Source organism: Cryptomeria japonica, chromosome 4 (genome assembly GCF_030272615.1).
Source record: "Cryptomeria japonica chromosome 4, Sugi_1.0, whole genome shotgun sequence".
In the NCBI taxonomy this organism is placed as follows: Eukaryota; Viridiplantae; Streptophyta; class Pinopsida; order Cupressales; family Cupressaceae; genus Cryptomeria; species Cryptomeria japonica.
Window position 1 is genome coordinate 550,201,475 of NC_081408.1, and position 15,239 is coordinate 550,216,713.

Here is a 15,239-nt window from a genome sequence, read left to right on the forward strand (position 1 = left end):
AGGTTTAGTAAAGATATCTACAAGCTTCTCCTTGGTAGAAACATGCTCCAAGATCACATCTTTACTCTACACTTTTTCCCTTAAGAAATGATACTTTAATTCAATATGCTTGGTTCGTGCATGCAAAATAGGGTTCTTGGAAATATTTATGGCACTTGTATTATCACATAAGATCTTTATAGGTTCTAAAATCTTCATCTTAAAACCTTCCAAAATGTGTCTCATCTAGATAGCCTGGGTTGTTGGTCCCAACCGGTGCTAAGAGGGGAGGGGTGAATCAACACTTAATCAAATTTTCACAATTTAACTTTTATCTTAAATCTCCATTCATCTTAGATCCAACAATATACTTAATCACTAAAGTAAAATATTGAAGCATGAAAAGTTGACAGTGACACCAAGGAGTTATCTCGTGGAAACCCAATAGGGAGAAAACCATGGCGTGAGTAGGAACTCACAAAAATTGCAATCTTCTGGAGTACACCTAGTTAAGAGCCATCCATGTTAGGAGATTACAAAGACACTGTTTTTACCACCCAATTAACGGATTTTGATCAAGGCTGGTTACTACCATTACACTGTTAAAGGTAGCCTGGTTAGAGGACGTAGAACATTAGTTAAGATGTTACTCGGTTAAGGGATTTTATAATAGGGACCTATTAAAGTCCACCTAGTTAAGGGATTTATGTTGTAGTTGTTAGAAAGAAACAAATGGATGATCTATGGAATTAGCTACTGATAGCTTGATCAGATCTCAATATGCATCCCACTCAATACACATTGGTTGTGTCTTCTCTGTACAATACCGGTTTCCTTCTTACACCTTTGGCTATTCACTCAGTCAGTCACCTATCTCATGACACTGCACTCTGTTGGTCCTCTGACCTTCAGCTCTGCACTCTGCCGGTCCTCTGTCCTATCTCTTCTCTCAGCCGGTTCTTTGTCCTTTGGCTTTGCACTCAGCCGATTCTCTATCCTTCAGCTCTGCACTCAGCCGTTTCTTTGTCTATCGACTCTGTACTTAGTTGATCTACCTCACACACACACTTAATTGTGCTAACACCTCTTAGCACTTCCTCTAACTCTGCTCTTTACCTTGGATCACCTTCAACAAGGTTTCCTTATTTCAAATTTCATGATCAAAACTTTCTGAAAGAGCACAAGAACTCTTTATACATTTTCTAGTGACACCTTCAGGCATATCCTCAATCAAATCAATCAAGGATTTTGGAAGATTTCAATTTCAAAATCTCCCACTCTTTCTCTGTGTGCCTTACAACAATTCCACCAAGTGTTCAACCAATCCTGCCACCGCATCTCCCAAAGATAGAAATTTTTGAGTCATGTTCAGCCAAATAAATGTGAACTAGAAAATTCGCATGTAATCATGCTTGACTGCATGATAACTGAAAGTTAACCTTACCAACAAATGTTTTGGTGTAGACACAAGCTTACCAACTCATCCTTTGCCAGTGCAACTGAATAACCAATCACTACTTTGAGATTTATGGTGATCACTTGTCTTACTTCTGTCATACCAGTGTACCAGTATGCAACTGCACTTCTTATATTACCAGTTCATCCTTTGATTGCCGGTTTATTGTGCTAGCACCAAGTCTCTTCCCCTCTTTTACCACTGAGTTACCGGTTGGTTAGAGAAAACAAGTTTTCTTGCCTAAGTCACCTTTTGTGACTTCACCATCACCAAAGTGATCGATCTTCCTAAATGATAGATTGGTTGACTTGATTTATCTTTCCTTGAGTGAAGTAACCTTTGATCATTCAATACCAATGTTGTTTCCAATCACTATTGCTTACTGAAAAGCAACACCAATCTACCTATACCACTTCACCTGTTAGTGTCTTTAGTGGTAAGTGTTAGACATTAATGACAAAACTTAGCACATATACCAGTTTTCTAGATTGATCAGTTTTGTCAATGCCAACCATCCAACAATCTCCCCCTTTGGCATTGATGGAAAACACTTCAAACTTTGGATAATTAGATGCATGCTTCTTCATCTCTGTAACATTCCAGTCATTCTTCCCTAAGTGATGAATATCTCCCCCTGTCACTGATATCTACCAATGCTCAAACACTCTAAACATATCTCCCCCTTTGACAGCAATGTCGAAGAGTCCATTCTGAACACTTACAAGACTGCTCCCCCTAACCAGAGTAGTCCACACTCATCAATCTAGTTATTTTCATTTGAAAAACTTGAAATCATACCAGATTGATGTAGAACCCTGTTTTCTTACTTTACTGAATGGAAGGGCATAACCCTCAACTTACCTCTAAGATAGTCAAAGGTGTCCTTCTATAGTGGCTTGGTGAATATATCAGTTACCTTCTCTTTTGCTGGTATGTATTCCAACATCACTTCCTTTTCTTGAACTTGTTCCCTTAGATAGTGATATTTGATGGCTATATGCTTTGTTTTGGAGTGCATCAACGGGTTCTTAGATATGTCAATGGCACTTGTGTTGTCACAATGAATTGCTACCTAGCCAACCACTTTTTCTTGAATTCCTTCCAGTAGTTGCTTGATCCAAACTATTTGTGTGCAGTTAATTACAGCAGCTACATACTTAGCCTCAGTTGTAGATTGAGATATGCACTTTTGTTTCTTACTTGTCCAAGATACAATCCTTTCTCCAAGAAATAATGCTCCTCTATTGGTTCTCTTTCTATCATCAATGTTTCCAGCCCAATCTAAATCAGTGAAGACACTTAAACTAAAGTCTCCTTTGTGTGGATACTAGAGACCATACTCATCAGTCCCCTTTAGGTATCTGAATATTCTTTTGACTACCATCATGTGAGTTTCTTTCGGATTTGCAAAAAATCTAGCAACCAAGCCAACAACTTGTGCTATGTCTGGTCTACTATGTACTACATACTGTAATTTACAAATCATGGACCGATAAAGTATCTCATTCACTTCTTCAGCCTCATCATGTTTAGATAGCTTGCAACCTATAACCATTGGAGTTCGAATAGGTTTGCAATCTTCCATTCTAAAAGTCTTAAGAATTTCTCTTATGTACTTAGTTTGACTGATAAAGATTCCATTCTTTAATTGAGAGACTTGTAGGCCAATAAAGAACCTAATCTCACCAATCATGGACATATCAAATTCTTGTTGTATTTGTCCTGCAAAGATTCTACTCATCTCATCATCTCCCCCAAAGATGATGTCATCTACAAAGATCTCAACAATTAGTTGTTTTCCTTCAACTCCACTCTTTAGATACAGGTTACTATTATCACTGGTTCTTTTGAACCCAATGCTTAGCAGATATGAGTGTAACCTCTCATACCAAGATCTTGGTGCTTGTTTCAGCCCATACAGAGCCTTCTGCAACTTGTATACCATATTCCTCCCATCTTCAAATGCAAAGCCTTTCCTTTTCTCTATGTATACTTCTTCCTCTAACACCCCATTTAAGAATGTCGATTTGACATCCATTTGGTATACTTTAAACCTTTTATAAGTAGCATAGGCCTGCAGAATTTTGACCCCTTCCAATCTAGCTACCAGTGCGAAGGTTTCTCCATAGTCCAAACCTTCTTCTTGAGCATAGCCCTTATAGACCAATCTTGCCTTGTTTCTTATTACCTTACTAGTTTCATCCATCTTATTTCTGAACACCCACTTGGTGCCTATTACATTTTTATTTTCCGGTCTGAGTTCTAGAGTCTGTGTATCAATTTTCTCTATTTGCTCCAGTTCTTCTTCCATGGCTTTGACCCAGTCATCATCTTTCAGAGCCTCCTTTCCTATTTTGGGCTCAAAAATGGAGAGCATACACTCATTCTCTCTTTCTCTTCTTCTGGTTAGAACTCCTGCATCCTTGTCACCGATGATATCTTCTACAGAGTGATTATTTCTGACATATTTATCTAATACCGATTCATTTCTTGGAGCTTCTTCTATCGGTTGTACAGGTTCTATTTCACAGGATTCTTCATTAGTCGCTTCAACAAGATCTTCTTCAATAGGTTCCACCGATATGTTGTACTCAAACTCTTTATAGTCCTTCAGTTCACTCTTACTATCCTGTTCATTTTTCTCAGAGTACTCATCTACTCTAACATTTTCACTTTCCACAATCTTACTGGTCCTTTTGTTTAGACATCTGTATGCATTTCTCTTTGTTGAGTAACCTAAGAAGGTTCCCTCATCACTTTTGGGATCAAATTTTCTAGTGTACTTGTCCATTTTGATATAGCACCTACTTCCAAATACTTTGAAATAACAAATATTAGGTGAGTAACCACTCCATAATTCATAAGGAGTTTTGTTTGTCCCCTTGTTTACCTGTATCTGGTTCAAAGTGTATACAACAGTTCTTATTGCTTCTCTCTAGAAGGTATGTGGGATATCATTCTGTATCATTATAGTTCTGGCACAATCGATGAGAGTTCTATTTCTTTTTTTAGCAACTCCATTCTGTTGAGGTGTTCTGGGTGCAGACATTTGTCTCATGATTCCCTGTTCTTCATAATAGTTCATGAACTCTTGAGAGGTGAACTCTCCTCCTCTATCTGATCTTAGGCACTTCAGATTCTTACTGGTTCCTCTTTCTATTCAAGCCTTAAACACCTTAGACATGTGAAAAGCTTCTGATTTTTCTTTTAATAATACAACCCACATCACTCTTGAGAAGTCATCCATAAATAACATAAAATACTAGTCTCCATAGAAACTCTTGGTTCTCATGGGACCACACAGTTCTGTGTGAACTAAGTCCAACACACTTTCAGATGAGAAAGTTTTACTGCTAAAACTAGACCCAGTCAACTTTCCTAGTTGACACTCTTTGCACATAGCATTTTTAGGTTTTACTATGTCAGGCATACCTCTGATAGATTTTGTTGTACTGACTTTAGCTATGCTATCAAAATAAACATGACATAATATTTTGTGCCACAACTAGATGTCTTCTACCTTAGCCACTAGACAATTACCTATGGTGGTGTCTAGATGAAACAAATTGCCTCTTGACTATTTCCCAGTGGCAATTAGACTTCCAGAGTTGTTATTTATTTTACATATCCCTTCATTGAACTATAACCGGTATCCTTTATTGTTAAGTTGTGCAACACTTAACAAGCTATACTTTAATCCTTCTACCCAAAAGACATCATCACAATTTATCTTATCATTCAAGGTTATAGACCCCTTACCTCTTACTACACATGGGGCATCATTTATGAACCTCATTGTTCCTCCATTGCAATCTTCCATGCTGAGGAATTTACTTCTATCACTGGTCATGTGATGAGTACAGCCATTGTTGATCACCCATTCTCCACACCGGTTTGTGCTAGAAATCAATGCCATATCTCCTTCCTCTATGTTTTCATCTTTGACTACCGCAAAAGAAATGCCATCTTCATTAGATCTCTCTGATTCTTCATCAGTGACTCCTTCTACAAGATAACACTCCTTCTTGCTCTTGTCCTTGTAACTTCTAAAATTTTCCTTCTTGTCTCTATCATTGTCAGGGAATCTTGAAGCAATATGACCTATCTTATTATAGGAGAAGCATTTTAAGGGTAATTTACCTTTGTATTTACCTTTGCCTCTTGGAAATCTTCTTGCCAGTAGAGCTTCAATTTCGTCTTGCTCCTGTTCCTTAGAGAGAAGATTGTCACTCTCATGGGAATGACTGGTTCTGGTAGTAGAGCTACTACCGGTTTATTTCCTTCTCCTTGTGGGTGCATGCATCATGGATGCTTTGAAAGAAACATCAATCTTTGGTATGTTGTTGTCATAATTGTTCAATTCAAAAGCAATCAACTTACCGATCAATGAGTCAAGAGTTACACTGACTATTCCCAAGGATCTAAGTTCCTGGATAGCAGAGACCCTTATGGCATATTGTGGTAGCAGAGTTCTCTAGATTTTTCTAACCACATCATCTTCCTTGAGTTTTCCTCCTAGACTTTTAATGGAGTTTACTACATCCTTTATCCTCTTACTATAATGCTCTAAGTTTTCACTTTCCTGCATTCTCATCTCATCATATTTTCCTCTTAGGCTATCTTATTTTGCCTTTTGAACATGGGGATCTCCCCCATAGACTATCTTTAGCTTATTCCATATCTAAAAAAGCTATTTTCAAATCTTGTACTTCAACAAATTCATTATCTAAAATATTGCTAACAATCATATCCATAGCAATAGTATTATCTTGCCTTTCCTTTATTTGGTCTGGAGTAAGAGTCCTTGAAGGTTCATTGTATTATGTAATCACATGGTTCCAGTAGTGTTCACCTAGGGATCTTAGATAAAGTTTCATTCTTCCACACCATAAGGTGTGTTCTCCTTATGCATCATCTTGGATCTCTCATTAAGCTGGTTAAGCTTCTTCTGATTCTAGGGACCTAATGCTCTGATACCAATTGTTAGTCCCAACCGGTGCTGAGAGGGGAGGGATGAATCAACACTTAATCAAATTTTCACAATTTAACTTTTATCTTAAATCTTCATTCATCTAAGATCCAACATTATACTTAATCACTGAAGTAAAATATGCAAGCATGAAAAGTTGACAGTGACACCAAGGAGTTATCTCATGGAAACCCAATAGGGAGAAAACCATGGTGTGAGTAGGAACTCACAAAAATTGCACTCTTCTGGAGTATGCTCAGTTAAGAGCCATCCCTATTAGGAGATTACAAAGACATTGTTTGGGGCCACCTGGTTAAGGGATTTTGATCAATGTCGGTTAGTGCCTTTACCCTATTAAAGGTAGTGTGGTTAGAGGACTTAGAACATCAGTTAAGATGTTACCCGGTTAAGGGATTTTACAATAGGGACCTGTTAAAGTCCACCCAGTTAAGGGATTTATGATCTGCTGAATTAGCTATTGATAGCTTGATCAGATCTCAATATGCATCCCACTCAATACACACTGGTTGTGTCTTCTCTGCACATTATTGGTTTCCTTCTTACACCTTTGACTATTCACTTGGTCGGTCACCTATCCCTCGGTACTACACTGTGCCGGTCCTTTGACCTTCAGCTCTGCACTCTATCGGTCCTCTGTCCTTCAGCTCTGCTCTCAGCCGATTCTCTGTCCTTCGGCTTTGCACTCAGTCAGTTCTCTATCCTATGGCTCTACACTTAGTTAGTTCTCTATCTGTCAACTCTACACTTAGTTGACCTACCTCACACACACACTCAGCTATGCTAGCACCAAGTCTCTTCCCCTGTTTACTAGTGAGTTATCAGTTCATTAGAGAAAACAATTTTCCTTTCCTTAGTCACCTTTTGTGACTTCACCATCACCAAAGTGACTGATCTTCTTGAATGATAGTTTGGTTGACTTAATTTATCTTCCTTGAGCTGAAGTAACCTTTGATCATTAAATACCAATGTTGTTTCGATTCACTATTTCTTATTGAAAAGCAACACCACTCTACTTATACCATGTAATGCCCCCCCAAGAAACCCCGAAGGGATAAAGCTAAAACACTCCAATGTAGTGTAAATATATATATATATTTTATAATAAGACACAACATTAAGATACATTGGAGTTATCTAACGCTTAGATAACACAGCGGAAGACTAAATGAACCTAAGGAGTTTCCTAGCGTGATTATGTAACTTAACACCTAACTCAACTCACGACATTTGATCCAATTAAGCAGGATATCTTAATTACATGTTATTACTTGAAACATGGGTATAATTTTTTCAATGAATCAACATTATAGAAATTAGGAAGCATTCATCTATTATGGTTGAAGATGAGGCAATGTGCAAATGTTAAAGTATGACTCCGCAAGTGTTGACCATTTTTAGGTGTCTACATTTTGCCCCTCTTTGAGACAATGCGATTTTAAGCGTTGTTTCAAATAACAATAATGAAAATGCCCCAGACAATAATAATGACATATGCATGCCCCCTTGAGGAATTGGCCGGAAACATACAGAAAAGAGGCCAATTGATCGATAAAAATGATAGGATCAAACGGACTGACAAGCGGAGATCGAATGCATGAAGGACAAGCACTTGTAAGGTGCACAAGACTGCGACCAACATAAGATGGAGAAGACGCACGTCCATCTATGCAATGACAAAGAGCTATAAATGAGACCAAGAGATGGAAAATTGCTCATTTGCACTAGACAAGGAGGAGGATTTGTTGCTCTGGACAAGGACACTTGTAGAGAGATGGTGAACATTCCAATGGCAGATCACCTTGGAGAATGTGTATGCACATTCAGATGACCGGACGACGCAGGAGTAGCGGTATGGATCTCAAAAACCCATGTTTTCAATTTCATGAATTTTGATTGCTTTCGGGACATTGCGGGGCCCACAGGGGATGCAAAAGGGGACTTCTGCGCTTGTGTAGTCTAATTTTGCGCTTGTGTCAGGTGTTCTGCGCTTGTGTAGGAAGACACAAGCACAATTTACCTGACACAGGCGCAAGAGTGCATGAAAACCCTAGTTTTGGTCAAAATGACATGCAAATGATCGGAAAAGGGGGGATAAGGGTAGGATAGGTCAATGTAGATGAAAAACACCCTGATTTGGACATGAAAATGAGGAAATGCAACCTATAGGAGCAAACCCTAAAACTGACAAAATTTGCCCCAATTGTGATGTAGAGTCGACAGTATCCATTGATCACATGGGAGAATCGACCAGACTGTTTCATGCTAAGACATAGACTCAGGAGCACAGAGAGAGACACATTAGCAGGACTGGGGATATATTACATCACATACATGCCTGAGATTAGGGCAAACACAGGATTGCTTACCGCATTGGCAGAGCAATGGCATTCGGAGACCTCCTCATTCCATTTGGCGACTGGCGAGGCGACAGTGACTCTAGAGGATGTATGGCGCATCCTCCGCATTCTGATACATGGGGAGATGATAGAGTATGACCTAGTGATAGGTAGAGACGCGTTATGCAGGCTATTTGAGTGCGACGCAGATGATCTGGACATTGTCGAGAGGGAGATTGGCTGGGAGAGCATGGCTTCCAAGTATGATCGACGATATGTGGTGATAGCAGTGGTGATAGCATGTCTACTAGCAGGAGACAGATGAGGACATGGATTCCCTATTGGATGGGGAAGAGTGCTGGAGCGGATGGCGACAGAGGGGACAGTATATGCATGGGGACCATGTGTACTGGCTATGCTGTATTTTCAGCTGCATCAGATAGCATATCAGGGAGTTCAGACGTTGAGCTGTGGAGTTACATTGCTTCAGGTATGGGTATTTGAGCACATTGCCATATGTCGACCGATTACAGATAGACAGATTGTACCACACCGACCATATGTGTACTGTTATGGTGGAGCACTGAGACAGGGTCCTTTTGGATACATATTATATTGGCGACATGAGCTAGATAGACTGAGAGAGTTCATATGGAGGCCATATCGTGATTGTCTGGGATGGTCAGATGATCATGATGAGCTACCATACTACAGATAGGAGAGGTACTTGATTGGGTGGCCAGTGAACCGCCAGAGAGTGATTGAGTTGTACCTACCAGAGAGAGTCAGACGACAGTTTGGAGAGATGTAGGATGTACCTAGGAGGACTGCACACTTTGCTCGATCTCACAGAGAGACGAGTCAGTGGGGGAGTATGATTCAGCCACACATAGCCTATGCTGACTTTGCATAGCTACAACCGAGACAGTGGGAGTGGAGGTCAGATGTGGTGGATGCTGGGATGACATAGGAGTATGAGACATGGTTTGCACGACGGCGGCCAGTGCCTTTGACAGATCCTGATATTCCAGTACCTAGGAGACAGGAGGACTTCCCACTCACATGAGAGGAGGGAGATGATGAGGATGAGGAGGATGATGAGGGTGATGATGAGATTGATGGGGATGATGGTGGGGAGGATGATGATGGAGATGATGATGGGGAGGATGAGCCAGACTCAGCTAATTAGGAGACATTGCAGGATATTCCTATAGAGCCAGGGACAGCTAGGACAGAGGAGATGGATATGTGCAGGGCTACCATAGCGAGTCAGCAGGACTATATTGTGACATTGGAGAGACAGAATGCCATTTTGAGGACATAATGAGATACAACAATAGCTCAGGCACAGCGAGAGGGACAAAGAGTCACTGAGTTCATTGGATCGATTAGGGATGCCAGTGCACGGGAGATGGCACAGATGCTGGTAGAGACCGGAGAGGAGAGACTGTATTGGAGGACACTATATGAGAGTGCAGTTCCACCAGAGTAGAGAGCACCTTCATATCGGGCACAATCAAGGACAGAGAGTAGGTCATGCTCTTGGAGGTCATTGAGCAGCATGGGGGTGAGTGGACCTATGAGACCACCACAGCCAGGACCAGGAGTGACATCATCCACGAGACATGGTAGGGATGAGGAGGATAGAGGGAGCACCCAGTGACAGAGGCACGTACTCCTTATGATAGACAGTGGACATTATGTAGTTTGACATTTTGTAGTCAGCTTGAGGGCCATACTTAGGACAGACAGTCCAATTTTGTACTCCGATATTATTGTGACATATGATATGATATGCATCGATATGATGAGATGCAATGACTTGTGACATATGTTATTTTCCATGTATGGATAACTTATGCACTGTTGATGAACGAATTGTGGAACATGTATGGATGTATTTTTTTTGTATTTTTGATGCATTTATGATATGAAATGGATAAAATGCTTGATATGAATCTTGATATAATGCAAATGTACTAACCAATGAATGCAGGATGCAACATATGTGTTTGGATATTGGAGCACTAGACCAAACTGACTATCCAGACTGACGGAAGAAATGTTAGTAAGAAGAAATGAGACAGAGGGAAATTAGAGAGGACGAAGAAAAACTTGCTTTCAGTAATGCACTTTGTAGGTGAGAACCTTTATTTTTATGTAGCAAAATGGATGCGAAGCATCATGGCATTGAAGGCCAGAGCTGAAATGCAACCCTTTTTGCAAAAGACAGACACATCACAGACAAACGACAATCACAATCAAAAAAAGAAAGAGACCATGAGCCATCCCGGTCACTCTAAATCACTTAGTGACATCATCGAGCAACATAGGAACATGATCGAAGATAAATCAAGAAAAAGATAACATGCACAAATTCAAACAAATCAAACAAACATCTTGATCTTCATTGTCAAAAGTTGAAAGTGCTGATAGGACGATCATGCTGTCTGGTTTCAGGACATGCGGTACCCCGTCTAAGACAAGACATAGTCTGATTTCGAGTATACCACACCCTGTATAAGACCCATGATAGTAGTAACAAGGACAAATGATTTTGATGGTAACGTTCGATTGTTATGACAATTGTGATCAGTTTGAATGTTAGGTGTTGATTGAAAAAGTTCATCTGGTTAAAGCATGATGTCATTAAATCACAGTGTTGTGACTAATTGTTGTTGGATGCATATTCAGTGATTTGGCTTATGCACAAAAGGGATCATTTATTTTTTTGTTTTACTTTTCGATTTTTTACAATTTTTTGTTTGTGTTCATTTTTTCAGGACTTTTATATGATTTTTTTTATGATCTTTTTTTTCAGGACATTTTTCAATTTTTTTGTTTTTATTTCAGGACATTTTTTGATTTTTATGAGATTTTTTTCAGGACATTTTTCAATTTTTAGGATTTTTTGCAGGACATTTTTTCAATTTTTATGACTTTTTTTTAGGACATCATTTGATTTTTTTTGGATTATTTCAGGACATTTTTTTGATTTTTATGATAGTATTTCAGGACGTTTTTCAATTTTTTTGAATTATTTCAGGACATTTTTCAATTTTTATGATTTTGCCCCCAGTGTCTAGCAAGGCAAGGAATATGATAGGTGAATAAATAGGCTTGCTGAAATGATGGTCGATAAAGGGAAGACAAAGGCCTTTTATTATGGAGACAATAAGGATGCAATTTCCAAGGGCTGTTGCGTGATGGGACAAGAAACTGGATATGACAATGTAAAGCAGGAACATGGCATGAGGGACACGTCAAGAGGTTTTTGAAACCATGTTTAAATTTTGCGTCCTTATGTCAAATCAAGATCAAGGAATGAAAAAGAGTGTATGGATAGTGATAAGATATGGATAGGATAAGAAAGACCAAGAATGGATAAGGGACATGGACTGAAGGTCGGGATAGGCTAAGGGATAGTGGCAGAAAGTTGCAATAAGACAGGGAATATGGATGGAAGGTTATAATAAGCAAATGGATAAAGACCAAAAGCTATGATAGACTGAAAGCTACAAACAAGATACATGATGCTCATGACGATCCTTAGCCTTGTCAAGATCAAAGGTGGAAAAGGGGATACGTGCATGAGGGACAATAGGATATGAAGGGCAATGACAGGGGTTCAATAGGATAATGGAAAAATGAAGGACAAAAGGATATGAAGGAGGAAACCTACCCCTAAGTGTGTTGTCAGGTTTTCACTAGTGGACGAATTATTTTTGCTTTACTTTTTTTTTCTTTTCTTTTTCTTTTTTTTTTTTCACTTTTTTTTTTTATTTTCTTTTTTTTCATTTTTTTGATTTTTTTGATAGAAGATGGACACATGATAGGGGATGGAAGAAGGATTCAAACGTCTTTTTTTGTTTTTCTGAATAGTAGCCTTGAAAAAAATTGACCATGACCTTTAAAAGTATGCTCAAAGATGTTGGTAGGATGAGGACATGGAAAATGAGATGAAACTAAGGCGAGGATTTATGCAAAGGATTGGATCAAAGGGATGGAAGGATGAAAAATATGCATTGGATAATGGATAGGGTATTGGAAGAACTGGGCTTCAGTGGATGGAAATGAAGGAAAGATCAACATTGGCACACACCTTGAGGGGTGATGGACTGATGGAGGAAAGACGTATTTTGGATATTGAGATTTTGATGAAGGAATAGCTTGGGGTTTTGGGACATAAGGGCCCAAAATGGATGAAGAAGGTGATGGAGGAATAGATTTGGAATGTTTAGATGGAGGAATAGCAATTGTAGATGCCAATTTTGATGTTTCTTTAGGCTTTTGTGCTTCAAGAAGTTGCTTAGGGATCCACATGGTTTTTATTTTTTCATGCTTTTGTGGTTCCTTGGAGTGCATTGCTTGCACAAGGGATTTAGGAACCCATATGGATTTTGACTTTGCTTTATTTTTCTCAATGGGCCTTTGTGGGGTTTTGGATTTTTCCTTTTCTTTTTGGATCATATTTTTCTTTGTTTTGACATGTCGATTATATTGGACATGCTGATCCTTGAATAGATGTGGATTTCTAGACTTGTGACTTTTATACTTGGAATCCAAATTGCTTGGGGGGGGAAAGGAATGCATGGATGGATATGAATGAAATGGAGTTCTTTTGGATGGATGGAATTTACTCAAGGATGTGTGCCTTTGCTGACCTTGCATAGAGGACGAAGGGATATAAGGACCTAAGATGGATGGAAGGTATGATGGGGAAGGGATATGTTTGGCTTTTGATGGAGGGATACCAATGTCTTGAGAGTGAGTTGTGTAGACATGACCCTTAAGATCTTATTTGATATGGAGGGGTTCTTTCTCATGAAGGTCTACTCCTTTGCCTTTATGAATATCTTGACTTGTAGGATACTCTTTTCTTTGGGAAGAAGACGCGAGTCCATTATGAGGTGGATATGATATGAGAGAAATAATGAGATCTTGAAGTGGATCGGATTGCACCAAAGTGGAAGAACCCATTATGCATGTCGAGGGTTCATGAACATCTTGCACTGACATGTTAGAATCATGAGTGGGATTAGGATCGTGAGGGGGACTAGGATTGTGTAGTGGACATGGTTCAATGAGAGGCTCTTCAAGAGAGGGAATGGGAGAAATAATGGGATCGTCAAAAGAAATGCGATCTTGGAGTGGATATGCGGGATTAGGACAAGGAGATGGAGGAGCAAGTGGATCTTGTGAAGGATCTGAAGGAATGATTTGATCTTGACAAGGAGGAAGATCATTGGAATCTTCTTTAAAGGTGCTTTGCTCTTAACTTTCAATGGGATCGTCAGAAAGAATGGAAGGGATATCTTGATCTTGTTTAGGAAGTGGAATGTCAATGGGATTTGAAAGGACATCGTGTTCATGAAATGGAATGGGATCGTTTGGGACTGGATAGACTAGGATATCTTGATCTTGCTCAGGGAATGGAGTGTCAATAGGACTTTGGATAGGATGGACAAGAATAGGGGAATCATCATGAGTGTCTGGGAACATGGGGTCCTGGTCAACAATTGGATGGGATGATAAGGTTTGAGGATCTTGAGCTTGATTTGCTTTAGGACTCATTTCTTCGTGCTCTAAATTATCCTCTTGACATGGGGTTGGACTTCGGATATGCATGGAGGATTCTGAAAAGGAATCAATGTTTTGGCATGAAGGGGATGCACTTTGAACATTTATGATGGACTCTGGCAAGGAATCAATGCTTGAACATGAGGAAGAGGGACTTTGAATGGGGTCCTCTAAAATAGGTAATGGCAATAAAGTGCATGGTGGCATTGGGTCTTGTATTTCTGAAACATGATAAGGATGTGCATCATGAATTGGATTATCTTGGCAATCAATTATGGATAGCCCTTGGGTAATTGCATCCTTGGATGTATTGTTTGATGAGGACAATATAGAAGGTTCTTGTGAAACTTCTAGAGGTGTAAGGATAGATGCCACTAGAGAGTCAATTTGTTTGTAGGGGGATGAGGCATTGCTAGACATAAGTGTATTATTTTGATCTTCCTCAAAGAACTCACTTGGTAGTTTCCTTAAGAGCATTGCAATAAAGCCACCTTTCTTTCGAGGTTTTGACATGGTTGTATCTGGAATTTGAACTTGTTTGGCAAGGAGTTGGTTCTGATCTGATGTCATGTTTTGATTTCAAACTAGATGTTGATCAAATTGGTTTGACATGTTCAAAATTTGGCTTGGTGCATGTTGCAAGTTTTGTTTTTGAATGTTTGGTGATTTTTGTTGACATTGATATTCCACCATTGGTTGAACCATTTGTTGACATTGTATAGTTGGTTGGACACATTGGTCAAATTGGACCATTGGTTGTATTGGTTGTATATGTTGAACAATTGGTTGAACCATTGGATGTATTGGTTGTATATGTTGGACCGTTGGTTGTGTCTTTTGGAAATGTTGGACCATGGGTTGTGTCATTGGTTGTGATGGTTGAAAATGTGATTGATAG